Raw genomic sequence first — 27500 nt, 5'->3', positions numbered from 1 at the left:
CAAAAGCAATAGGGTGTCATTTGGGACACAATCACAGAGATCTATTGGCATGCAAATACTGTAGTGACATTTGGAGCTCTGCTTGACAGAGATGAAGAGAAGTGCGAGAAGAGGCCCTGACTTGATCATCTGCTGGGGTAGTTAGTGTGTGTGTGTATGTGTCTGACTCTGTCTGTGGACCCTTTTAACAAACCTAACGTAATTGTATATCTTACCACTGGCAGATGCGCTATTGGTATAGGGGTGTGTGAGAAATATTTTTGATATTTTCACAGCAGGAATTATGAGTGCAATAGCTGGGTTTTAATGAATAAACAAGTTTATTGAGGGCTTGGCCACTCACTGGCATATCAACACTTAATACAGCATGCCGCTGTCTCAATATTGCCGCTATCTCCAGTTCTGTAAGTTATTGACGGTCTTTGCATTGTCATCCACTCCAATTCGGCTGAAGACATGGAATATTCTCATCCTAGTCCATTGTGGATTGATACTTCAGTTTATTAAATAGCATAGACTACAGTAACGAGCACATTTCCGTTTGGGTCAAAAAGGGGCTTAGGTGGTGGGTGTGGCCGGGGGTGTGGCAATGTGCTTGGTTGAGAGCCCCCGATCTTGGCGCTGTAGTGAAATTTGAGCCAATTTCCTGGAATTAAAAAAAATTCTCCATGGAGCAGATGTTTTTTTTTTTGCAGTTTCAAAGCTAATTTCCTGCAATTCTACATATTCTGCCATGGAGCTGAGAGAAAATGTTGCCATTTTAAAACTCCTGCAATTATGTTCAATGTGCCATGGATATTGCTGTGTTTTATTGCTTAAACATAATAAATAAATGAATACTGCTAAATCCATTGTTTATGGAATTTATTCTACCTGATTTTCTAGCTTTTATTTTGGTGATTGTTAGTTCTCAAAGATTAAATAATTAATATATAGGTCCATTATCTTTTCAACATACTTTATATCTGGTTTTAAAATAATTTTGTTTGGACTTACAGTGCATTTGGAAAGCATTCAGTATTCTTCCCTTTTTTCACATTTTGTTACGTTACAGCTGTATTCTAAAATGGATTTTTTTTTAAATTAAAAGCTCATCAATCTACAAACAATACCCCATAATGACGAAGTGAAAACAGTTTGGGAAAAAAACAATTTAAAAATGAAATTTTTACATAAGTATTCAGACTCGAAATTGAGATGTTTCTACAACTTGATTGGAGTCCACCTGTGGTAAAATCAATTGATGGGACATGATTTGGCACCCACCTGTCTATATAAGGTCCCAGAGTTGACAGTGCATGTCAGAGTAAAAACTAAGCAATGAGGTTGAATGTATTGTCCGTAGAGCTCCGAGACAGGATTGCGTCGAGGCACAGATCTGGGGAGGGTACCAAAAAATCTCTGCAGCATTGAAGGTCCCCAAGAACACTGTGGCCTCCATCATTCTTAAATGGAAGAAGTTTGGATCCACCAAGACTCTTCCTAGAGCTGGCCGTCCGGCCAAACTGAGCAATTGGGGGAGATCAGGGAGGTCACCAAGAACCTGATGGTCACTCTGACAGAGCTACAGAGTTCCTCTGTGGAGATGGGAGAACCTTCCAGAAGGACAACCATCTCTGCAGCACTCCACAAATTAGGACTTTATGGTAGAGTGGTCAAATGGAAGCCACTCCTCAGTAAAAGGCACATGGCATTCCGCTTGGAGTTTGCCAAAAGGCACCTAAAGGACTCTCAAACCATGAGAAACAAGATTCTCTGGTCTGATGAAACCAAGATTGAACTCTTTGGCCTTAATGCCAATCGTCACGTCTGGAGGAAACCTGGCACCACCCCTAGCATGGTGGTGGCAGCATCATGCTGTGGGGATGTTTTTCAGCGGCAGGGACCAGGAGACTAGTCTGGATCGACAGATGAACGGTGCAAAGTCCAGAGAGATCCTTGATGAAAACCTGCTCCAGAGCATTCATGACCTCAGACTGGGGCAAAGATTCACCTTCCAACAGGACAACGACCCTAAACACACAGTCAAAACAATGCAGGAGTGGCTTGAGGACAAGTCACTGAATGTCCTTGAGTGGCCAAGCCAGATACCGGACTTGAACCAGGTCAAACGTCTCTGGAGAGACCTGAAAATAGCTGTGCAGCGACACTCCCCATCCAACCTGACAGAGCTTGAGAGGATCTGCAGAGAAGAATGGGAGAAACTCCCCAAATACAGGTGTGTCAAGCTTGTGGAGTCATACCCAAGAAGACTCAAGGCTGTAATCGCTGCCAAAGGTGCTTCAACAAAGTACTGAGTAAAGGGTCTGAATACTCATGTAAATGTGTTTTTTGTTTTTAATACATTTGCAAACATGTCTAAAAAACTTTTTTTCATTTTGTCATGATGGGGTATTGTGTGTAGATTGATAAGGGGGAAAAAATAATTTATACATTTTAGAATAAGGCTGTAACGTAAGAAAATGTGGAAAAAGTCAAGGAGTCTGAATACTTTCTAAATGCACTGTAGGTGACCCGAAAAAACGCTTAGGTGGCCCGCCCAAGGAGCACAAATCATGTACATTTGTAGACATCTTTGAAAAGCTAGTCGGCTTAATCGTTTTTTTTTTTTGTCTTAAAGGGGCAGTGTTGTAATTTGAGACAGTAGCCAATAGGCAGAGGTCAGCAACATAGTTTGTCTGATTCTCTGTAATAATGGAATGGAATAATAATGGAATAATAATGATTTATTTTTGTAAAGTGGTTTCATGCATCAAACACAACATTGTCAGTCACCTCCTTGTCTGAAGGACAAGTGGAGAAACAGGTTAATGTCAAGCCTGCATGTTTTTTTCAGAAGTCTCATGATATGTAGGCCTACATTGAAAAGCACACATTTGCTGCTACTGTTGGCAGCTATTTCCATGTTAAAATGTTATGGGTTGCAGTTTCTCCATTGTTTTTGATGGTAAGGCTACATTATGATCAAATAGCAACAGTAGCCTACTTGACCACTGTCTGAAACTAACTTAAAGTGGGTACAACCTCAGTGTTCACAGTAAACGCACGCTGGAAGTTCAACAGAATTTTCACAAGGTTCAACTTTGCGCTCAGCAGACCTGAAATTTGCTCCGTGCCCCAAAAAATGAGAGAGAACATTGGTCACCTGCATTATCTTTTGCTCTATGATGGGCATATGGATATGTAGCCTACATGGGGTTTTATCCAGAATAATAACAGGCGCTGGCTATAATAATGTACAATACTTATATATAAAAGGGATGTCCGCTCACTGTTTTGCTGCTGCCAAACTTAATCTTTTAATAAAGCTTTGGTGATTAAGATTTATTTCTAAGCCAAACCCTTTATCGATAGTTTTTACTACGCCTGCTCGGCGAATGTATTGGACAGGACAAAAAATCACAGCCTTCATTGAAAGGGAGGGGAGGCTGTGCTTGTTGTCTTTTTATTAAATGAAACTAAATGGGGAAAAACATTAGTTGTTTATGTTTATAAATAAGAGGTTTAGGGGCACAAAAAGCACATCTCTCTTGTTCCGTGCATATATGGGCACTGTATATGGGCTGTATAGGCTGCGCTTCCACTGTCAATATGGGCTGTATAGGCTGCGCTTCCACTGTCGAAATGGGCTGTATAGGCTGCGCTTCCACTGTCAATATGGGCTGTATAGGCTGCGCTTCCACTGTCGAAATGGGCTGTATAGGCTGCGCTTCCACTGTCTATATGGGCTGTATAGGCTGCGCTTCCACTGTCAATATGGGCTGTATAGGCTGCGCTTCCACTGTCGAAATGGGCTGTATAGGCTGCGCTTCCACTGTCTATATGGGCTGTATAGGCTGCGCTTCCACTGTCGAAATGGGCTGTATAGGCTGCGCTTCCACTGTCAATATGGGCTGTATAGGCTGCGCTTCCACTGTCGAAATGGGCTGTATAGGCTGCGCTTCCACTGTCTATATGGGCTGTATAGGCTGCGCTTCCACTGTCAATATGGGCTGTATAGGCTGCGCTTCCACTGTCTATATGGGCTGTATAGGCTGCGCTTCCACTGTCAATATGGGCTGTATAGGCTGCGCTTCCACTGTCTATATGGGCTGTATAGGCTGCGCTTCCACTGTCGAAATGGGCTGTATAGGCTGCGCTTCCACTGTCAATATGGGCTGTATAGGCTGCGCTTCCACTGTCGAAATGGGCTGTATAGGCTGCGCTTCCACTGTCTATATGGGCTGTATAGGCTGCGCTTCCACTGTCAATATGGGCTGTATAGGCTGCGCTTCCACTGTCAATATGGGCTGTATAGGCTGCGCTTCCACTGTCGAAATGGGCTGTATAGGCTGCGCTTCCACTGTCAATATGGGCTGTATAGGCTGCGCTTCCACTGTCTATATGGGCTGTATAGGCTGCGCTTCCACTGTCAATATGTGCTGTATAGCCTGGTCTTCCACTGTCAATATGGGCTGTATAGGCTGCGCTTCCACTGTCTATATGGGCTGTATAGGCTGCGCTTCCACTGTCAATATGTGCTGTATAGGCTGGTCTTCCACTGTCAATATGGGCTGTATAGGCTGGTCTTCCACTGTCAATATGGGCTGTATAGGCTGCGCTTCCACTGTCGAAATGGGCTGTATAGCCTGGTCTTCCACTGTCAATATGGGCTGTATAGGCTGCGCTTCCACTGTCTATATGGGCTGTATAGGCTGCGCTTCCACTGTCGAAATGTGCTGTATAGGCTGGTCTTCCACTGTCAATATGGGCTGTATAGGCTGGTCTTCCACTGTCAATATGGGCTGTATAGCCTGGTCTTCCACTGTCAATATGGGCTGTATAGGCTGCGCTTCCACTGTCTATATGGGCTGTATAGGCTGCGCTTCCACTGTCAATATGTGCTGTATAGGCTGGTCTTCCACTGTCAATATGTGCTGTATAGCCTGGTCTTCCACTGTCAATATGGGCGGTATAGGCTGCGCTTCCACTGTCTATATGGGCTGTATAGGCTGCGCTTCCACTGTCAATATGGGCTGTATAGGCTGGTCTTCCACTGTCAATATGGGCTGTATAGCCTGGTCTTCCACTGTCAATATGGGCTGTATAGCCTGGTCTTTCACTGTCAATATGGGCTGTATAGGCTGCGCTTCCACTGTCAATATGTGCTGTATAGCCTGGTCTTCCACTGTCAATATGGGCTGTATAGGCTGCGCTTCCACTGTCTATATGGGCTGTATAGGCTGCGCTTCCACTGTCAATATGGGCTGTATAGGCTGGTCTTCCACTGTCAATATTTATTTATTTATTTATTTTACCTTTATTTAACCAGGTAGGCAAGTTGAGAACAAGTTCTCATTTACAATTGCGACCTGGCCAAGATAAAGCAAAGCAGTTCGACAGATACAACAACACAGAGTTACACATGGAGTAAAACAAACATACAGTCAATAATAAAGTATAAACAAGTCTATATACAATGTGAGCAAATGAGGTGAGAAGGGAGGTAAAGGCAAAAAAAGGCCTTGGTGGCAAGGTAAATACAATATAGCAATTAAAACACTGGAATGGTAGTTTTGCAATGGAAGAATGTGCAAAGTAGAAATAAAAATAATGGGGTGCAAAGGAGCAAAATAAATAAATAAATTAAATACAGTTGGGAAAGAGGTAGTTGATAGGGCTAAATTATATGTGGGCTATGTACAGGTGCAGTAATCTGTGAGCTGCTCTGACAGTTGGTGCTTAAAGCTAGTGAGGGAGATAAGTGTTTCCAGTTTCAGAGATTTTTGTAGTTCGTTCCAGTCATTGGCAGCAGAGAACTGGAAAGAGAGGCGGCCAAAGAAAGAATTGGTTTTGGGGGTGACTAGAGAGATATACCTGCTGGAGCGTGTGCTACAGGTGGGAGATGCTATGGTGACCAGCGAGCTGAGATAAGGGGGGACTTTACCTAGCAGGGTCTTGTAGATGACATGGAGCCAGTGGGTTTGGCGACGAGTATGAAGCGAGGGCCAGCCAACGAGAGCGTACAGGTCGCAATGGTGGGTAGTGTATGGGGCTTTGGTGACAAAACGGATTGCACTGTGATAGACTGCATCCAGTTTGTTGAGTAGGGTATTGGAGGCTATTTTGTAAATTACATCGCCAAAGTCGAGGATTGGTAGGATGGTCAGTTTTACAAGGGTATGTTTGGCAGCATGAGTGAAGGATGCTTTGTTGCGAAATAGGAAGCCAATTCTAGATTTAACTTTGGATTGGAGATGTTTGATATGGGTCTGGAAGGAGAGTTTACAGTCTAACCAGACACCTAAGTATTTGTAGTTGTCCACGTATTCTAAGTCAGAGCCGTCCAGAGTAGTGATGTTGGACAGGCGGGTAGGTGCAGGTAGTGATCGGTTGAAGAGCATGCATTTAGTTTTACTTGTATTTAAGAGCAGTTGGAGGCCACGGAAGGAGAGTTGTATGGCATTGAAGCTTGCCTGGAGGGTTGTTAACACAGTGTCCAAAGAAGGGCCGGAAGTATACAGAATGGTGTCGTCTGCGTAGAGGTGGATCAGAGACTCACCAGCAGCAAGAGCGACCTCATTGATGTATACAGAGAAGAGAGTCGGTCCAAGAATTGAACCCTGTGGCACCCCCATAGAGACTGCCAGAGGTCCGGACAACAGACCCTCAGATTTGACACACTGAACTCTATCAGAGAAGTAGTTGGTGAACCAGGTGAGGCAATCATTTGAGAAACCAAGGCTGTTGAGTCTGCCGATGAGGATGTGGTGATTGACAGAGTCGAAAGCCTTGGCCAGATCAATGAATACGGCTGCACAGTAATGTTTCTTATCGATGGCGGTTAAGATATCGTTTAGGACCTTGAGCGTGGCTGAGGTGCACCCATGACCAGCTCTGAAACCAGATTGCATAGCAGAGAAGGTATGGTGAGATTCAAAATGGTCGGTAATCTGTTTGTTGACTTGGCTTTCGAAGACCTTAGAAAGGCATGGTAGGATAGATATAGGTCTGTAGCAGTTTGGGTCAAGAGTGTCCCCCCCTTTGAAGAGGGGGATGACCGCAGCTGCTTTCCAATCTTTGGGAATCTCAGACGACACGAAAGAGAGGTTGAACAGGCTAGTAATAGGGGTGGCAACAATTTCGGCAGATAATTTTAGAAAGAAAGGGTCCAGATTGTCTAGCCCGGCTGATTTGTAGGGGTCCAGATTTTGCAGCTCTTTCAGAACATCAGCTGAATGGATTTGGGAGAAGGAGAAATGGGGAAGGCTTGGGCGAGTTGCTGTTGGGGGTGCAGTGCTGTTGACAGGGGTAGGAGTAGCCAGGTGGAAAGCATGGCCAGCAGTAGAAAAATGCTTATTGAAATTTTCAATTATGGTGGATTTATCAGTGGTGACAGTGTTTCCTATCTTCAGTGCAGTGGGCAGCTGGGAGGAGGTGTTCTTATTCTCCATGGACTTTACAGTGTCCCAGAACTTTTTTGAGTTAGTGTTGCAAGAAGCAAATTTCTGCTTGAAAAAGCTAGCCTTGGCTTTTCTAACTGCCTGTGTATAATGGTTTCTAGCTTCCCTGAACAGCTGCATATCACGGGGGCTGTTCGATGCTAATGCAGAACGCCATAGGACGTTTTTGTGTTGATTAAGGGCAGTCAGGTCTGGGGAGAACCAAGGGCTATATCTGTTCCTGGTTCTAAATTTCTTGAATGGGGCATGTTTATTTAAGATGGTTAGGAAGGCATTTTTAAAAAATATCCAGGCATCCTCTACTGACGGGATGAGGTCAATATCCTTCCAGGATACCCCGGCCAGGTCGATTAGAAAGGCCTGCTCGCTGAAGTGTTTCAGGGAGCGTTTTACAGTGATGAGAGGAGGTCGTTTGACCGCTGACCCATTACGGATGCAGGCAATGAGGCAGTGATCGCTGAGATCTTGGTTGAAGACAGCAGAGGTGTATTTAGAGGGGAAGTTGGTTAGGATGATATCTATGAGGAATATGTGCTGTATAGCCTGGTCTTCCACTGTCAATATGGGCTGTATAGGCTGCGCTTCCACTGTCAATATGGGCTGTATAGGCTGCGCTTCCACTGTCAATATGGGCTGTATAGGCTGGTCTTCCACTGTCAATATGGGCTGTATAGGCTGGTCTTCCACTGTCTATATGGGCTGTATAGGCTGCGCTTCCACTGTCAATATGTGCTGTATAGGCTGGTCTTCCACTGTCAATATGGGCTGTATAGGCTGGTCTTCCACTGTCAATATGGGCTGTATAGGCTGCACTTCCACTGTCAAAATGGGCTGTATAGCCTGGTCTTCCACTGTCAATATGGGCTGTATAGGCTGCGCTTCCACTGTCTATATGGGCTGTATAGGCTGCGCTTCCACTGTCGAAATGTGCTGTATAGGCTGGTCTTCCACTGTCAATATGGGCTGTATAGGCTGGTCTTCCACTGTCAATATGGGCTGTATAGCCTGGTCTTCCACTGTCAATATGGGCTGTATAGGCTGCGCTTCCACTGTCTATATGGGCTGTATAGGCTGCGCTTCCACTGTCAATATGTGCTGTATAGGCTGGTCTTCCACTGTCAATATGTGCTGTATAGCCTGGTCTTCCACTGTCAATATGGGCGGTATAGGCTGCGCTTCCACTGTCTATATGGGCTGTATAGGCTGCGCTTCCACTGTCAATATGGGCTGTATAGGCTGGTCTTCCACTGTCAATATGGGCTGTATAGCCTGGTCTTCCACTGTCAATATGGGCTGTATAGCCTGGTCTTCCACTGTCAATATGGGCTGTATAGGCTGCGCTTCCACTGTCAATATGTGCTGTATAGCCTGGTCTTCCACTGTCAATATGGGCTGTATAGGCTGCGCTTCCACTGTCTATATGGGCTGTATAGGCTGCGCTTCCACTGTCAATATGGGCTGTATAGGCTGGTCTTCCACTGTCAATATGTGCTGTATAGCCTGGTCTTCCACTGTCTATATGGGCTGTATAGGCTGCGCTTCCACTGTCAATATGGGCTGTATAGGCTGGTCTTCCACTGTCAATATGTGCTGTATAGCCTGGTCTTCCACTGTCAATATGGGCTGTATAGGCTGCGCTTCCACTGTCAATATGGGCTGTATAGGCTGCGCTTCCACTGTCAATATGGGCTGTATAGGCTGGTCTTCCACTGTCAATATGGGCTGTATAGGCTGGTCTTCCACTGTCAATATGGGCTGTATAGGCTGCGCTTCCACTGTCAATATGGGCTGTATAGGCTGCGCTTCCACTGTCAAAAACCATGCCATGATTTAAATATCCCCACCATGGCTGCCTGAAATTGGCACTTTGACACATGTTTTTAAGGACACACCTCCGATATTGCCATCCCTCCCAACTCAGCGCAAGCTAACTCATATAAGACAGGTAAGTCACCGATCCTGGCGCAGGGTTGGAAAATAGCAGAGCGCTGGCTTTAACAGGCTGAAATTACCAACAAGTGTGTGTTTGACAAATCCGTTGGCTTAATGGCTGTTGAAGATAGAGCCCTGTGTGTGTGTGTGTGTGTGTGTGTGTGTGTGTGTGTGTGTGTGTGTGTGTGTGTGTGTGTGTGTGTTAATGGACGTGCTAGTACTCTCTGGACCTTTAGGAATTACATAATTATTTTTTGGCAACCATTGGACTTCCTGGGAAATGGTGTCTGCGGAGAGGGTCGATTAAGTTCTGAATGGGCTAGTGTGTGTGCGTGTGTGTGTGTGTGTGTGTGTGTGTTTGTTAGTGTGAGTGCGTGCTTGTGTGTGTGTGTTTGTATGGTGTGTGTGCGTGTTTGTTAGTGTGAGTGCGTGCTTGTGTGTGTGTGTGTGTGTGTGTGTGTGTGTGTGTGTGTGTGTGTGTGTGTGTGTGTGTGTGTGTGTGTGTGTGTGTGTGTGTGTGTGTGTGTGTGTGAGTACGTGCTTGTGTGTGTGTGTGTGTTTGTATGGTGTGTGTGTGTGAGTGTGTGTGTGTGTGTGTGTGTGTGTGTGTGTGTGTGTGTGTGTGCGAGAGTGCGTGCTTGTGTGTGTGTGTGTGTTTGTATGGTGTGTGTGTGTGTGTGTGTGTGTGTGTGTGTGTGTGTGTGTGTGTGTGTGTGTGTGTGTGTGTGTGTGTGTGTGTGTGAGTGTGTGCTTGTGTGTGTGTTGATCTCATAAAGGGAACAATGTGGGCAATGAAAGAGATGTATGGACCTCTTACCAGATCATTTCAACCGCTTAATGGTCCGACATGAATTAATGTTGGCCATGGAGGAGAGTCAGTTAGATATAGATATTATGACGTTATTGTATCCTTCACCAAGTAATGGAACTACGAACATGTTCATCTGAATTCTCTTGCTTTTGTTTGGGATTTAAACTGATTCTACTTAATTGAATAGTTATTTTTGGATATACAGTTAAACAGCAAGTCTCTATCCTCTGAGTGTACAAAACACTCTTTCCTTGACATAGACTGACCAGGTGAATCCAGGTGAAGGCTATGATTCCTTATTGATGTCACTTCATATATCCACTCCAATCAGTGTAGATGAAGGGGAGGAGACAGGTTAAAGAAGGATTTTTGAGACATGGATTGTGTATGTGTGCCATTCAGATAGTGAATGGGCGAGACAAAAAAGTGCCTTTTATTTGTATTTTTCTAAATGTTTTATTTAACGCGGCCAACGCCCTATGGGACTCCCAATCACGGCCAGTCGTGCGCCGCCCTATGGGACTCCCAATCACGGCCAGTCGTGATACAGCCTTGAACGGGCGATAGTGGTGTGCCAGGCGCACCGGTTTGTGTCAAGAACTGCACCACTGCTGGGTTTTTCACACTCAACAGTTTCCTGTGTGTATCAAGAATGGTCCACCACCCAAAGGACATCCAGCCAACTTGGCACAGCTGTGGGAAGCATTGGAGTCAACATGGGCCAGCATCCCTGTGGAACGCTTTCAACACCTTGTAGAGTCCATGTCCTGATGAATTCAGGCTGTTCTGCTGCTGTGGCCTAAATGGTACCTGTTCATTTGTATTAATGTCAAGTGATTTATAGGCGATGGATGTGTGTGCGTGCGTACATGCACTCTCTGAATTAGATTCATTAAGAAGAGGGAGGAGCTGGTTAGAATTTAGGGCCCTGCCCTTTTCAGGTCACTGACTAATGTTAGGGAGGCCCTGTTACTTGCCTGGGGAGACAGGGAGGGACCAGCGGCTCTGGCTTTTGACCGTGGGAGATGATATTGGGGCCTCAAGAGAAGGCCCTGGGCCTGGGGAGAGGCAGAGGGTCCGGGGACTGACTGTGGAGACAGACGGTGTTGGGGAAAGAGAGGGTTAGCCCTGACCCTGGGTAGTCAGGGAGAGAGGGTCCTATCCCTAGGAAGGGAGGGAGGGCCGTAGCCCCTGACTGGGGAGACTGAGAGTGGTGTTGTCCTCACCAGTCCTAGTCCAGAAACAACCTCTATGTCCCTGAGTCGGGTCCCTCTCCCTCTCCCCAGGGTGAGGACCCTCTCTCTTCCCCGATCATCCTCTCTATCCCCAACACCCCGCTTGGTGTCCCTAGAGGAACTGTGGAACAGGGCAGAGACTGAGTGGTCCTGGACAGAAACTCTATAGATACCGTAAATACATCACTAATGGAGCGGAGAGGACAACACAACGCCCATATAGCCATACATATCACTGATGGAGCAGAGAGGGCAACACAACACCCATATAGCCATACATATCACTGATGGAGCGGAGAGGACAACACAACACCCATATAGCCATACATATCACTGATGGAGCAGAGAGGGCAACACAACACCCATATAGCCATACATATCACTGATGGAGCGGAGAGGACAACACAACACCCATATAGCCATACATATCACTGATGGAGCAGAGAGGGCAACACAACACCCATATAGCCATACATATCACTGATGGAGCAGAGAGGGCAACACAACACCCATATAGCCATACATATCACTGATGGAGCGGAGAGGACAACACAACACCCATATAGCCATACATATCACTGATGGAGCAGAGAGGGCAACACAACACCCATATAGCCATACATATCACTGATGGAGCGGAGAGGACAACACAACACCCATATAGCCATACATATCACTGATGGAGCAGAGAGGGCAACACAACACCCATATAGCCATACATATCACTGATGGAGCGGAGAGGACAACACAACACCCATATAGCCATACATATCACTGATGGAGCGGAGAGGACAACACAACACCCATATAGCCATACATATCACTGATGGAGCGGAGAGGGCAACACAACACCCATATAGCCATACATACCACTGATGGAGCGGAGAGGACAACACAACACCCATATAGCCATACATATCACTGATGGAGCGGAGAGGACAACACAACACCCATATAGCCATACATATCACTGATGGAGCAGAGAGGACAACACAACACCCAAATAGCCATACATATCAGTCATTCTGATGGATCTATCACTCTCTGGCCCATGGCCATCATATTTCTAATTTCTCACTCCTCCTTTTGTACTCTCGGAATTGTACTTTTTCGACAGAAGCCATGTTTGGATCAGAGAACAGGATTTTAGTGGGAAATTAAAGAATAAGCATGGATCCAATTTGAGGTCCTGGCTTTCAAGCGAAGACACGATTGATGCTGTGGTTTTTCTTGTTAAGATGGTGTTGGTCTCTAAACTCAAAATATCCTGCCTTTTATGACCTGCTGATGTCGATTAATGATGGTGTTTGTCTCATCTCAACCATTCAGTATTCGTTGTACACTAGCAGATGGAGAGACACCAACAGGTTAGGTGAGAGGTGATGCCTTGGAGGACACGCACACTAGGGTTGACTATTTTCCTAATATTTTACAAATGTTCCATCCCGAGAATAAATCACTTTTCTCCTGGGTAACCCGGTATTTCTTGTCCAAGTTGGAAGTGACATTCTAAAGCATATAAATGTCTTGATTTGATTAAAGCTTCGATTGGCCTTGAAAATTCAAGCTGGATGCTAACTGAGGCTGATGAGGCAAATATTAAAGACATTTTATAAGCCCAAGCACAAAAAAGACCAAATGATTCCGCCATTATCCAATACATTGCCTATGATATATAGGCTACCGCACATTACTCAGGACAGAAAAACAGAACAACCCATAGCTGTAGCTATGCTCTCTTGGGTAAATAAATGAAACAAGCTCCAGTATTCGTTTTAAGTGTGAACTGTATTACTGTACTGTATTGTAATATACTGTATTATAAGGACTGGAATTGTGCACTTTGTTCAAACCATGAAGCTGGGAGAGAACATGTGATGCTGTTGCAGGACATTATAGGTTAAATTATAGGCAAGTGAATTTATAAATTATAAGCTTTATTGGCTAGTTACTTGATCAATTATAAGCTTTATAGGCTAGTGCATTTATCAATTATAGGCTTTATAGGCTAGTGAATTGATCAATTATAGGCTAGTTAATTTATCAATTATAAGCTTTATAGGCTAGTGCATTTATCAATTATAGGCTTTATAGGCTAGTGAATTGATCAATTATAGGCTTTATAGGCTAGTGAATTGATCAATTATAGGCTAGTGAATTCATAAATTATAATCTTTATAGGCTAGTGAATTTATCAATTATAAGCTTTATAGGCTAGTGAATTTATCAATTATAAGCTTTATAGGCTAGTGAATTGATCAATTATAGGCTTTATAGGCTAGTGAATTGATCAATTATAGGCTTTATAGGCTAGTGAATTGATCAATTATAGGCTTTATAGGCTAGTGAATTGATCAATTATAGGCTAGTTAATTTATCAATTATAAGCTTTATAGGCTAGTGCCTTTATCAATTATAGGCTTTATAGGCTAGTGAATTGATCAATTATAGGCTTTATAGGCTAGTGAATTGATCAATTATAGGCTAGTGAATTCATAAATTATAAGCTTTATAGGCTAGTGAATTTATCAATTATAAGCTTTATAGGCTAGTGAATTGATCAATTATAGGCTTTATAGGCTCGTGAATTGATCAATTATAGGCTTTATAGGCTAGTGAATTGATCAATTATAGGCTAGTGAATTTATAAATTATAAGCTTTATAGGCTAGTGAATTCATCAATTATAAGCTTTATAGGCTAGTGAATTTATCAATTATAGGCTTTATAGGCTAGTGAATTTATCAATTATAGGCTAGAGAATTTATCAATGATAGGCTTTATAGGCTAGTGAATTTATCAATTATAGGCTAGTGAATTTATAAATTATAGGCTTTATAGGCTTGTGAATTTATCAATTATAGGCTTTGTAGGCTAGTGAATTTATCAATTATAGGCTAGTGAATGTATAAATTATAGGCTAGTGAATTTATCAATTATAGGCTAGTGAATTTATCAATTATAGGCTTTATAGGCTAGTGAATTTATCAATTATAGGCTTTATAGGCTAGTGAATTTATCAATTATAGGCTAGTGAATGTATCAATTATAGGCTAGTGAATTTATAAATTATAAGCTTTATAGGCTAGTGAATTTGTCAATTATAAGCTTTATAGTCTAGTGAATATATCAATTATAGGCTAGTGAATGTATCAATTATAGGCTAGTGAATGTATCAATTATAGGCTAGTGAAGTTATCAGTTATAGGCTAGTGAATTGATCAATTATAGGCTAGTGAATTTCTAAATTATAAGCTTTATAGGCTAGTGAATTTATCAATTATAGGCTAGTGAATTTATCAATTATAGGCTTTATAGGCTAGTGAATTTATCAATTATAGGCTTTATAGGCTATTGAATTTATCAATTATAGGCTAGTGAATGTATCAATTATAGACTAGTGAATTTATAAATTATAAGCTTTATAGGCTAGTGAATGTATCAATTATAGGCTAGTGAATTTATCAATTATAGGCTAGTGAATGTATCAATTATAGGCTAGTGAATGTATCAATTATAGGCTTTATAGGCTAGTGAATTTATCAATTATAGGCTAGTGAATTTATAAATTATAGGCTTTATAGGCTAGTGAATTTATGAATTATAGGCTTTATAGGCTAGTGAATTTATCAATTATAGGCTTTATAGGCTAGTGAATTTATAAATTATAGGCTTTATAGGCTAGTGAATTTATCAATTATAAGCTTTATAGGCTAGTGAATTTATCAATTATAGGCTAGTAAATTGATCAGTTATAGGCTAGTGAATGTATCAATTATAGGCTAGTGAATTTATCAATTATAGGCTAGTGATGTTGATTTACATTTTGAAATAAGCCTATAATAGGGACTATTTTGAAATGTGGATAATTAGTAGGCTGACGCATATATACTGTACCTTTCATCATATTTCCCTCATGTTGTGCAACGTGTATATTACCCTCCCTCCTTTTTCTCTCTATTGTTGCTTCATTCATTCCTGCTTTCAACAGATAAATGAAATATGTTTCGTTGTCCTTACCTTCATCATCGTAATGACATGTTTGAATAATACAGGACTAGAATAAGATGCACATGGCTTTCACTTCTCTTCAAGAAGATTGACTGGTTATGGGTCTGAATAAATAACTGCTATAGCCTACCGCCATCGCACGTTCTCTGTTCTTACAAACTCCATGTGAGTTCTATTGGCTGCTGTATTTTGGTGTTGCACACTGATCCTCAACACTGGGGGCCCACAAGGGTGCGTTCTGAGCCCTCTCCTGTACTCCCTGTCCACCCACAACCTCCAACTCAATCATCAAGTTTGCAGACGACACTACAGTGGTAGGCTTGATTACCAACAACGACGAGACGGCCTACAGGGAGGAGGTGAGGTGCCAGGAAAATAACCTCACACTCAACGTCAACAAAACAAAGGAGATTAATGTGGACTTCAGGAAACAGCAGAGGGAGCACCCCCTTATCCACATCGACGGAACAGTAGTGGAGAGGGTAGTAAGTTTTAAGTTCCTCGGCGTACACATCACGGACAAACTGAATTGGTCCACCCACACAGACAGCGCCTCTTCAACCTCAGGAGGCTGAAGAAATTCGGCTTGTCACCAGAAGCACTCACAAACTTCTACAGATTCACAATTGAGAGCATCCTGTCGGGCTGTATCACCTGGTACGCCTGGTACGGCAACTGCTCTGCCCACAAACGTAAGGCTCTCCAGAGGGTAGTGAAGTCTGCACAACGCATCACCGGGGGGCAAACTACCTCCCCTCCAGGACACCTACACCGCCCGATGTCACAGGAAGGCCATAAAGAGGAAGGCCATCAAGGACAACAAAGGCTAACTGCAAAGTCCACTATTGTGGCTAACACTTATTGAGGCTAGCTTCACATAGATGGGCCCAACCATCATTAATCAAATAAGAACGATCTTATAAATTAGGGTTATTTTAGATGATGACACCTAGCTATATAGTTAGCAAGCTAAATATAGCTACTGAAACAGATTATGTTGTTTTGCTATGTTTTTGGAGAAGAACATGGTTTGCATCCATGAGCTCGCTAGCTTTTTTTATGACCAGCACTGTAGGTGCATGAGACAACTTTACCAGCATCATAGCATACGTATCGATGAATCGTTGTGACATATGAAATAAGAGTGTTAGTGTAATCAATGTGTAATAACTACGTAAAAAATTTATGAACGCGTTCAATTATTATTATGTGACGTGCAGTCATATTCAGGTCCTGATTGGTCACATCAAATAGTGTTATTTGACGTGTATCTTTTTTGACACGCAAAGACTCAAATGGCATTCCATAGAAATCCTGGTTGAGAATGAAACAACTGAACAAATGAACAACGAAACAGCACAGCAAGTAAGTGAAAGAAATAGGTTTTGATTATGTTTTACTGGTAATGGGAACATCCGTAAAGGCCAACAAAATAACTTTTTGGTCCGTGTGGTGTGTGTGTAACCTTTATTTAACTAGGCAAGTCAGTTAAGAATAAATTCTTATTTACAATGATGGCCTACTCCGGCCAAACCCAGACAACGCTGGGCCAATTGTGCGCCGCCCTATTGGACTCCCAATCACGGCCAGTTGTGATACAGCCTGGATTCGAACCAGAGACTGAAGTGACGCGTCTTCCACTGAGATGCAGTGCCTTAGACTGCTGCGTCCATGAGTGTGTGTTAACTATTTAACTGTACTAGAATGCTTAATAGGCTGCTCAAATGTAAAATATTGGTTATCGGCATCAGGTTTTCTGGCAAGGAAAATATTGGATCTCGGTATCGGGCAAAAATGTCATATCGGTGCATCACTAACTTTAATCAACTTAAACCTCATCCGACTCCTCACTCTCTACTAGAAGTCGACCGATTATGATTTTTCAACGCCGATACCGATTATTGGAGGACCCAAAAAGCCGATACAGATTAATCGGCCGATTTAAAGATTTTTATTTTTTATTTTTTTATGTATTTGTAAAAATGACAATTAAGTGACAATTAAGTGTTCATTCAGTATTGTTTACTGAATGAACACTTATTTTAACTTAATATAATACATAAATAAAATCAATTTAGCCTCAAGTAGATAATGAAACATGTTCAATTTGATTTAAATACTGCAAAAACAAAGTGTTGGAGAAGAACGTAAAAGTGCAATATGTGCTATGTAAGAAAGCTAACATTTCAGTTCCTTGCTCAGAACATGAGAACATATGAAAGCTGGTGGTTCCTTTTAACATGAGTCTTCAATATTCCCAGGTAATAAGTTTTAGGTTGTAGTTATTATAGGACTATTTCCCTCTATACCATCTGTATTTCATTAACCTTTGACTATTGGATGTTCTTATAGGCACTTTAGTATTGCCAGTGTAACAGTATAGCTTCCGTCCCTCTCCTCGCTCCTCCCTGGGCTCGAACCAGAAACACAACGACAACAGCCACCACATCGAAGCAGCGTTAGCCATGCAGAGCAAGGGAAACAACCACCCCAAGGCTCAGAGCGAGTGAAGTTTGAAACGCTATTAGCGCGCGCTAACTAGCCAGCCATTTCACTTCGGTCACACCAGCCTCATCTCGGGAGTTGATAGGTTTGTTGTTGTTTCTCCACACCTCTGCAATATGGTGAATCAACTCTTTGGCCTGCTTCTCATTTCTATATGTTGAGCCCACAGCGATTCCTTTTTTCTCTCATCCAAACTGCAAAAATCAAACATCAAATGAATTCAATAATAATGAAATATACAATCATGTTATCCAATATAGCTGGCAGTTGATTGTGCTAAATTAGCCTTCTACCCTTTGTTTACTTAAGGATCAACACTATAAGGCTGGTAAAGTCAATTGTGTCACAATGCTTTAAAATGTAAACAGCATCTGGAGACAAACATAAAAATAGAATGTTACAGAGCCATAGGAAAGCATGGAGATCCATGTCAGCATCAGTAGGCCTATAATTTTATGGTATTTATACACTATTTTCAAGTGAACTAAAGCTTATCAAGAGCTGAGAAATAATCTACAATACTGGACCACGTCTGCTAAATAGACTTGAAAAAACCAGCTACAAAATACTAGTTTAGCTACAAGAGTAACAACATTTTCACTTACTAGCCACTCCAAGTCAGAAAGTGAACTCGCCTTGCCAATGGCATGTACAGTCGTGAACAGTATCTTCATCTTCGTGCTGGTCTGCTCTGACTATGCCATTAGCTCGTCACAGATGGTGTCAAGAGGAGAGGCTCTGATTGAGCCGGGTGTCACAGACACGCAGGCAATGTGACACTTGCTGTGTTCATGGTCACGAATGTTTTCCAGCTTTATCATTTTATTTCTAATGACAAATGAGTTGTTTCTGCTTTTATCTTTAGCATACTGGCGGCACACATGTAACCATTATTTAACTAGGCAAGAAGACAGAACAACTCATCACCACAGCCTCAGTATCATACTGTAGCCTCTTGACACTTCTTTATCTCCTAACTTCCATTTCTCACAAAACTTTGTTTTTTTAATGCGATTCGTCCTCCTTTTCGTGTATGGGTTTTCGTTTCAAAGGTTGGCTTATCAGGTAAATGTCGTCACATAACAGCTATTTAATGAACGGTAGCTAGCAGCAGACCCGTGGCAAGTGAGTGATGTCGAGTAGCTGATGTCCCGTACAGTAAACAGTGCCGTGAAACGAGGAGAACTAGAGACGGTCTGGGGCTGACAAACATGAGTAATTTCCTCTGAGCCATCATGCCAGATATGTTATTACATGACTATTTTGGTACAAACATTTACCCGTCAGTGTGGCGGATAGCCTTTTGAGATTTACTCGCCAAATGGAAAATATACCTGCATTTGGCTCTTGGCGGGTGTTCATTTTGGAACTCTGGTTGCACAGTATACCGGTACCACAGTAATATCATTGTATGTCATGATACATATACTGACATTTTAGAATAGCGTTTCATATGATACTACTTAGTTTTTCAGCCCACCGGTCTAAAGAACCTGCTGGCCCCTCTTATAAAAGGTTTATAAAGTCAGTTTGGTTTATAAATTCAATCTAATTTAATCAACAGTCTCTTGTATGAGCAGGTCCAATAATATCCACTTCACTTTCATGCACATATCACATGGCAGGTGTAGTCAGCCATTCTCATCCCCTACCAGCCCCCACTCACCTGCTTCTCTCCATCTGCTCTTCATGCACATATTACATGGCAGCTGTAGTCAGCCAGCCTCATCCCCTACCAGCCCCCACTCACCTGCTTCTCTCCATCTGCTCTTCATGCACATATCACATGGCAGCTGTAGTCAGCCAGCCTCGTCCCCTACCAGCCCCCATTCACCTGCTTCTCTCCATCTGCTCTTCATGCACATATCACATGGCAGCTGTAGTCAGCCAGCCTCATCCCCTACCAGCCCCCACTCACCTGCTTCTCTCCATCCACTCTTCATGCGTGTCTATTCCTCCATCAGTTTTTAAAAATAGAATTTAGCCGTGATGGTGAGCGGGGATGCAGACCCCGACCCTGATGAGTCTTCTGTTGTTAGAGTTGTACATTTGTTACATTGGAGCAGCGTGCAAAGTGAGCAATATTGATGACTTGTATCATTTCATCGCCTGTTATAACCAAGAGCAAAAAAATAATGTGACCCCAAAGCCAGATGGAGATGTGTAAATTAGAAGCACATTCAGTCCTTATATTACTATAGCATAGGCTATGTTGCAGCAAATGTAGTCCTTTCTGTCACAAGAAAAAAAGTTTCCATGATGAGATGATACATGCGTTTGAACTGCACTCCATACCGAGATGGGCTGTCTTTCCCCACCCTGAGCTTGGATGATTGATCATGCAGATAGCAGAGAGAAGGCCATAGAGAAGCCTGATTTAGACATTGCATATAATTGAGCAGTTCCTTTTCACGTCATGCTGTTCATATATTTTTTTTTACATATAATTTACAGTTTTTTCTCAGTTATTTACTGTGGGAAAAGGGAGTGGGTTTGATTGGTAAATCTTGGTAACCTCAGGGCTTTTTCTGGATTTTAAAGGAGCTTAGATAGTGGGTGTGGCAATCGGTGCGTCGGCCATCGGCACGGCTGAATTTAAGAGAACATTTTAGAGGCCCCCATCTTGGCAGTGTAGATAAATCTTTCAATTTTACGCTAATTTCCTGCAATTCTACAAATTTCTCCATGTGGTTGAGATATTTTTTTTTTCCGTTTTAATGCTCATTTCCTGCCATTCTACATATTTTGCCTTGTAGCTGAGAGAAAATGTTGCGGTTTTAAAGCAAATTTCTTACAATTCTACATATTCTGCCGTGGAGCTGAGAGAACATTTAGCAGTTTTAAAGCACATTTCCTGCAATTCCATGCATTTTTCCTTGGCTAATGCTGTGTTCAAACATGATAACTAAATTAATACTGCTACATTCATTGTTTTGGGAATTTTCCATTCACCCTGACTGTCTAGCTTTTATTTTGATTGTTGGAAGGTTATATAATAAAAAAAATATATAGGTCCATTATCTTTTCTACAAACTTTATTTATGTTTTAGTTGTTTAAGTTTACACAGAAAGCATTTTTCCATCCCGAAAATGTGAATGTGAAGAATGTATTTTTACTGTCTGGATTTAGGCGTCCCGAAAACATGCTGAGGCATCCCACCCAATAATTTTAATGGCAGAAAAATCCCTGAACCTGGTTCCCGCTATTCAACACTAACACACACACAAACTTTGGCAGCAGCATTGTGGGAGGCCTAGAACAGTCCCAGGGCTTGGCTTCTGACCTCAACTCCACTCGGCATTTAAAAGAGGAGAAATTAAATGAGAGGCTGGTGTTTGATGTGCAAGATGTTGGGACAGGATACGAGGGTGCAGGGAAAGCAAACACACACACGCAGTGACACACACACACACACAGATCCTCACCACATAATGTGAATGCCTCATCAAGAGATGGCTTTTATTTTGGTTTTAGAAAGTAAAGAGTTTTATGTTTCAGAGAATAATTGTCTAAATAAATCAAGTTGGATATTTGACAAGGATCATTTTAATACACTGCATAAGAACAGTTTCCATATTAGAGATGGCATTTATTGAATTTTTTTACTTGAGGATTAAGCATTTTTCAAGAGTATAACTTTGCCTATTGTTATTTTTTCAGGCAATATTTTGCATTATTCTGATATATTGTACCCCTTGCTGCAGGCCTGCTGCCTGCTTGAATAAGGCAAACCAGTTAAGATAAACATTTTTTTTAAATATTCATTTTTAATAGTCACAGAATCAACATATGAAATGCATTTCAGAAGCATATAACTGTGAATTTGGATCTTTATTATGAAAAATATGCCTACAGTACTGTAGGAGCTCACTTATGAAGCATTATCCTCCAAGGCATTTTTTATGGTTCAGATAGCAGAATGCCACACACACACACACCTAACCTTTTTTTCCGTATTTCTGTTATTTCCCTCGTCAGTGGCAAGTCGCTGATAAAATACAAACTGGCCGTGCGTGCATGTGTGACCCAGCCCCTATAACCTGTCTTGAGACCAGTGGTCATTTTTCACCTCCTCTGTTCCTGTATGTGTGTGTGTGTGTGTGTGTGTGTGTGTGTGTGTGTGTGTGTGTGTGGGGTGGGGGGTGGGGGGGGGATTATGCGTGCGTGTGAGATTAAAGAAAGATTGACACCAATGATGGCTGCATGGTGCTAGCCCAGATATGTTCCCAACCTCATAACTAGCTAGCAAAAAACCATTTCAGGCTGTCAATCAAGTTAGATAGCTAGCTTGTGTCTAGCTAGCTGTTTAGCTGGCAAGGTTGGCCGACTTTAAAAAAGCAAGCAATAACTAAATGTATTGACTCACATTCCAATCAATATTTTACCCAGATTTTAGCAGAGATGCATATAAGCATATTTTGTTTCTTTAAAAAATAAGTTTAGAAGTCAGGATATAGACAGCTCAAAAGGTATCCTTAGATGTGCATGTAATTAAGCATAATGATTATAGCTCTAGATTGAAGGAAAAAGCTGTTTCAGGTGTTTGAAAAATGCCCCCCTCTGGACCAACCGCCAGCCATCCTAAAGGTACTTTGTGCCCCCTCAGATTTCTGGGGTGCATGACGCTCCTGGTTTCTGGTATTATTTCCTATGTCCGACAAGCACTTCTGGACATCAAATCAGCGGTTACTCACCAAAAATGTGACTTTCCAGAACTGGATCCTTTGTTTGGATATTCAAAGCAGTTCCATTCGTCACAGGAGCCCTTCCAAAAGACACTCCGGAGAAGAGGAAGGAGAGACGGCTTTCTAGTGAAACTAAGGAGAAAGGCAAGCCTCCCACCGCTACCTAGTGTATTACTTGCTACTGCATCACCGCCTGGTACGGAAACTGCACAGCCCTCCACCGGACGTCTCTACAGAGGGTGGTGCAGACGGCCCAATACATCACTGGGGGCAAGCTCCCTGCCCTCTAGGACATCTACACCAGGCAGTGTCTGAGGAAGGCCAGAAAGATTGTCAAGGACTCCAGGACCTTGACAGAGGATCGGGTCTCAGAGACAACTTTATCACCAGCCATCAGACTAATGAACAGCTAACCCTCGCTGTCTCCCTGCACAGACTTCCAGACTATCTGCACCTTAGTGACTATCGGCACATCCAACCCTTACACACAGACTTACAGATACACACACATGCACACACAAGCACCCATAAACACACACAGATAAGCACACACAAGCACTCAGAACTCACACACACACAGTCAACACTGCTGTTCTGTTATATTCTATAGATTCCACTGCGTGACCAAGACACTACCCACTTTATATTGTAAATACAGTGTAATACAGCCCACTATTACTATGCAGATGACCTCTTCTATCACTTATACTTGTTATTTTGACTTAACTCTTTTATTGTTAATATTTATTAATGTACTGAATTGTTGAGGGAGCTAGCATCTAAGCATTTTGCTGCAGCTTTTATACCTGCTGTAAACTGTGCATGTGACTAATAAAATAAGATTTGTGTGTGTGTGTGTGTGTATGTTCATTTTTCACCTCCTCTGTTCCCTGACCAGAATGTGACCTGACCTCTTTGAACAGTCAGTTTTTTGTCATTTCCATCACTGTAATGGTCGTGATGGTGAGTGGTATCCCTGAGTGGTCAGCTACTGGCCTGGTCACAGTGAGGTCATATTGGTCAGGCCCTGGTTCAAATACTATTTCAAATCTTTCACATTCCTTTGAGTGTTTGCTTTAGTCTGCTTGGAGTGCCAGGTTGGAGAGATTTGCCATTTTTTGAATATTACACTGAGTGTACAAAACATTAGCAACACCTGCTCTTTCCTTGACAGACTGACCAGGTGAATCCAGGTGAAAACTATGATCCCTTATTGATTTCACTTGTTAAATCCACTTCAATCAATATAGATGAAGGGGAAGAGACAGGTTAAATAAGGATTTTTAAGCCTTGAGACAATGGATTGTGTATGGAATGTGTATGTGTGCCATTCAGAGGGTGAATGGGCAAGACAAAAGATAGAAGTGCCTTTGAACGGGGTATGGTAGTAGGCGCCAGGAGTTTTTCACGCTCAACAGTTTCCCATGTATATCAAGAATGGCCCACCACCCAAAGGACATCCAGCCAATTTGACACAACTGTGGAAATCATTGGAGTCAACATGGGCCAGCATCCCAGTGGAATGTTTTTCATACCTTGTAGGCTTGAATTGATGCTGTTTTGAGGGCAAAAGGGGGTGCAACTCAATATTAGGAAGGTGTTCTTAATGTTTTCTTCACTCAGTGTATGTTGGTCAATTGCGCCAGGCAAGCAGAAACATAGTATTTGAACCTAGTCGCTAATACTGGTGATGAACTTAATCATCTAAAGAAATGCAAATGAGCCTGCTTCCTGTCTGAGCAACACAATACATTACAATGGGCTAGCATGGGGGTTATGGGGGGCAGCATACATCTGTATTCAAGCTTTTTGTCTTGTTGTAAAAGAAGAAATATTAGTGAAGTGAGTGATTCAATATCATGGGTGGGAGTCGGAGAGAAGGGTCGTATGAAGTGCCATGTATTGTTTGGTGGCCTCAGTGAGACCATCTGACCTCAATGAGATGGTGGGAGGGATTGAGTGATGTTCAGAGTGAGGAGCTGGGAGCAGGAAGGGTGAAGTAGGGAGTAGGGTCATGAAAGGTCACGGGAGGTCACCAGGGTCAGGGCTCATAGCAGGGTGATTCAGTTCTAGGTAATCTTTTGTTTCGGACTATCTATCTTTGTGTCCCAGATTGTGGAGACAGAATAATTTTATTCTAGAATGAGATGTTTCTTCTCAGAACAAAAAACACATTAAGTACTCTCATGAGAATCACTAAAGGTTTTTGAGAATATTTTCTCTGTTAAATTCCATTCAACATTGTTTTTAGCATGTCGATTCACTTTATGGTCTTTCCGCCTGATTAAATCTCTATTAGGCAGCATATAGAATCTAGAGAGCAGTGTTGTTTCTCGCTCCGTGCTTCTAAGTGCTAGAAATACCTACTGGTGTTGGATCTTAATTTGATCACTCTTTTGTTGCTGAGAATTTTCCTGGACAGCAGGAAATGCAAACGTGTAGTGTATTTGAGTTTTAAAAAGGCTTTTGTCATTTCCACTTTGAAGTTTCAGACTTGATTTGCCCTAATTAAAAATGTATGAAACCCTACAAAAATATCCATTGATTATAATCAACATAATAATTCACAGTTTCTGTTGCTCCAGGACTATTTTCTTGCTGTAGAAAACTGTCTGAAATGAAGACCCTACATCTGTACGTTGTTAGGAGAACATGAGGCTAATTTACTTCGAAAACCAATCAATTACACACTGTTACTTTAGAGACTAGCTAAGGTAAAGGTGGAGGTTGGGCTTCCTGGCTAATGTAATGTGGGTGATCTCATCTGTATACACTGATGAAGAGCTATTACATGTTAGGAAGCATCAAGATCATCAGTGTGCTGGAGTTAGCCTTTTATTCTATCTGGTACAATCTGTAGAACGTTGTGGAGTCTGTCAGATCCAGAAATGAACTCTGAAATGAGTTAGGTAGGATAAGTTCTTATTCTAGCTAGAGATGGAGACCCAGTACTCACGACTCAGGTATGAAACACACTCCTGCTGTTTCATAGAGAATTCATAGGCATTCCTACACATTTCATAACCATTCATAGACATTTCATTAATCAGAGTGAATGAGGAGTTGAGGAAATAAAACAATCAAATCTCTTTGAATAGATATGTGATTTGAAACTTGAATTGAGTGAGAGAACGCCCCTGTGTCCTGGACTTGAGCTTGTAGTACTTTGACAAACTGTACACATTATCTTTAAGAGTAAATACTTGCAGTGTGAGTACGTAATACTTAGAGTTCATATTTGCACATTGCGTAATAGCTTATCGCATTTGCTTTTATTCAACAAAAGCTTTTCTCGCTCCCAAGCATTTGAAAACACTCACAAGATTCAAGATTAGATTGAATCCAAAGTTACAGTCAAATGACAGAGCAGAGAACTGTTGACAACATTCACATATTGTACTGTATGTGAGGCCACACAGACTCAGAAGCATTACACCATTCTTAAAGCAGCTGTTTACTTTCATTTCCAGTTGATCTGATATATTTAGTGTAGGGGCCTCAGGGCCAGTGTGAGTGTATACTTAAGGTTTGGATCAGTTCTGTAGCTTCTAGCGGCTTCCCTTACTTTAATTAGAGCCTTGAGTGTATTCAGACTGCATGGGTGTGTTTATGAATGCACGTATGGATTACAGTGTGGAGATGTGTCAGTTCATATATTTTATAGTTTATGACTGCATATTATGTGAGTGTGTACATTCATGTGTAAAGGACATCATGCAACTCGCTTAGCGAGTACCACTTCCGCCTGATTCGGCCCATACCTGGCGTGAACTCAAGACCTCTTCATTGTTAGCCCACATGACCAACCTCCTGAAGTGTCTTACCAGTCGTCACCACACGAAAAGCTAGCTATTTGCTTTTGCAAATGAGGACACTTCAGGCTAAGGAGTATGTTTAACACATCCCATGTGCTGCACATGCACATGTCTTTCCCTCTCTGTAGGTGATTGTAGTAATGTGATTATATTATATTTTCTCTGTCTGTTTGTATATGTATATCTGTATTTGTGAGGAGGCCCCTGTCTGAATTAGCAGCAGACCTGTTGTTAATGTAAACCTGGAGCTGTCTCTCTGTCTCTGTCTCTGTCTCTGTCTCTCTGTCTCTCTCTTTCTCCCTTTCTCTCTTTCTGTCTCTCTGTCTCTGTCTCTCTGTCTTTGTCTCTCTCTTTCTGTCTCTTTCTCTTTCCGTCTCTCTCTCTCTTTTTGTTTCTCTGTCTCTCGGTTTCTCTGTCTCTCTGTCTCTCTCTTTCTCCCTTTCTCTCTTTCTGTCTCTCTTTCTGCCTCTCTGTCTCTGTCTCTCTGTCTCTGTCTTTCTGTCTCTGTCTTTCTGTCTCTCTCTTTCTGTCTCTGTCTCTCTTACTTTAATTAGAGCCTTGACTGTATTCAGACTGCATGGGTGTGTTTATGCATGGGTGTCTCTCTGTCTCTCTCTTTCTCCCTTTCTCTCTTTCTGTCTCTCTGTCTCTGTCTCTCTGTGTTTGTCTCTGTCTTTCTGTCTCTCTCTTTCTATGTCTGTCTCTCTCTCTGTCTCTCTCTTTCTGTCTCTCTCTGTCTTTCTCTCTCTGTCTCTCTGTCTCGGGCTCTCAGTCTCTTTGTCCCTCCCTTTCTGTCTATGTCTCTCTCTGTCTCTCTCTCTCTCTTTCTCTCTGTCTCTGTCTCTCTGTCTCTCTGTCTCTCTGCTCAGTCCTGTGTTTTGTATTGCCTGGGATCCCCAGCAGAGCTTGGATTGTGACACTCCGTACGGTGGCTCGTCATTAGATTACATACACACACACACTCACACACACACACACACACACACACACACACACACACACACACACACACACACACACACACACACACACACACACACACACACACACACTGTGAGCCTGGG

General features: G+C 42.3%; 1 protein-coding gene across 2 annotated transcripts in view; it reads left to right on the top strand.

Annotated features, from left to right (window-relative positions):
* The window catches only part of macrod2 (mono-ADP ribosylhydrolase 2), a 1220194-nt gene that overhangs the window by 159439 nt on the left and 1033255 nt on the right, over positions 1-27500 (top strand). The gene's annotated exons all lie outside the window — the stretch shown is intronic.

Source organism: Oncorhynchus mykiss, chromosome 23, assembly GCF_057628025.1.
Source record: "Oncorhynchus mykiss isolate SJ-2025 chromosome 23, ASM5762802v1, whole genome shotgun sequence".
NCBI lineage: Eukaryota > Metazoa > Chordata > Actinopteri > Salmoniformes > Salmonidae > Oncorhynchus > Oncorhynchus mykiss.
Note: the sequence above shows the minus strand (reverse complement) of the source record. Positions and strands in the feature narration are given on the sequence as shown.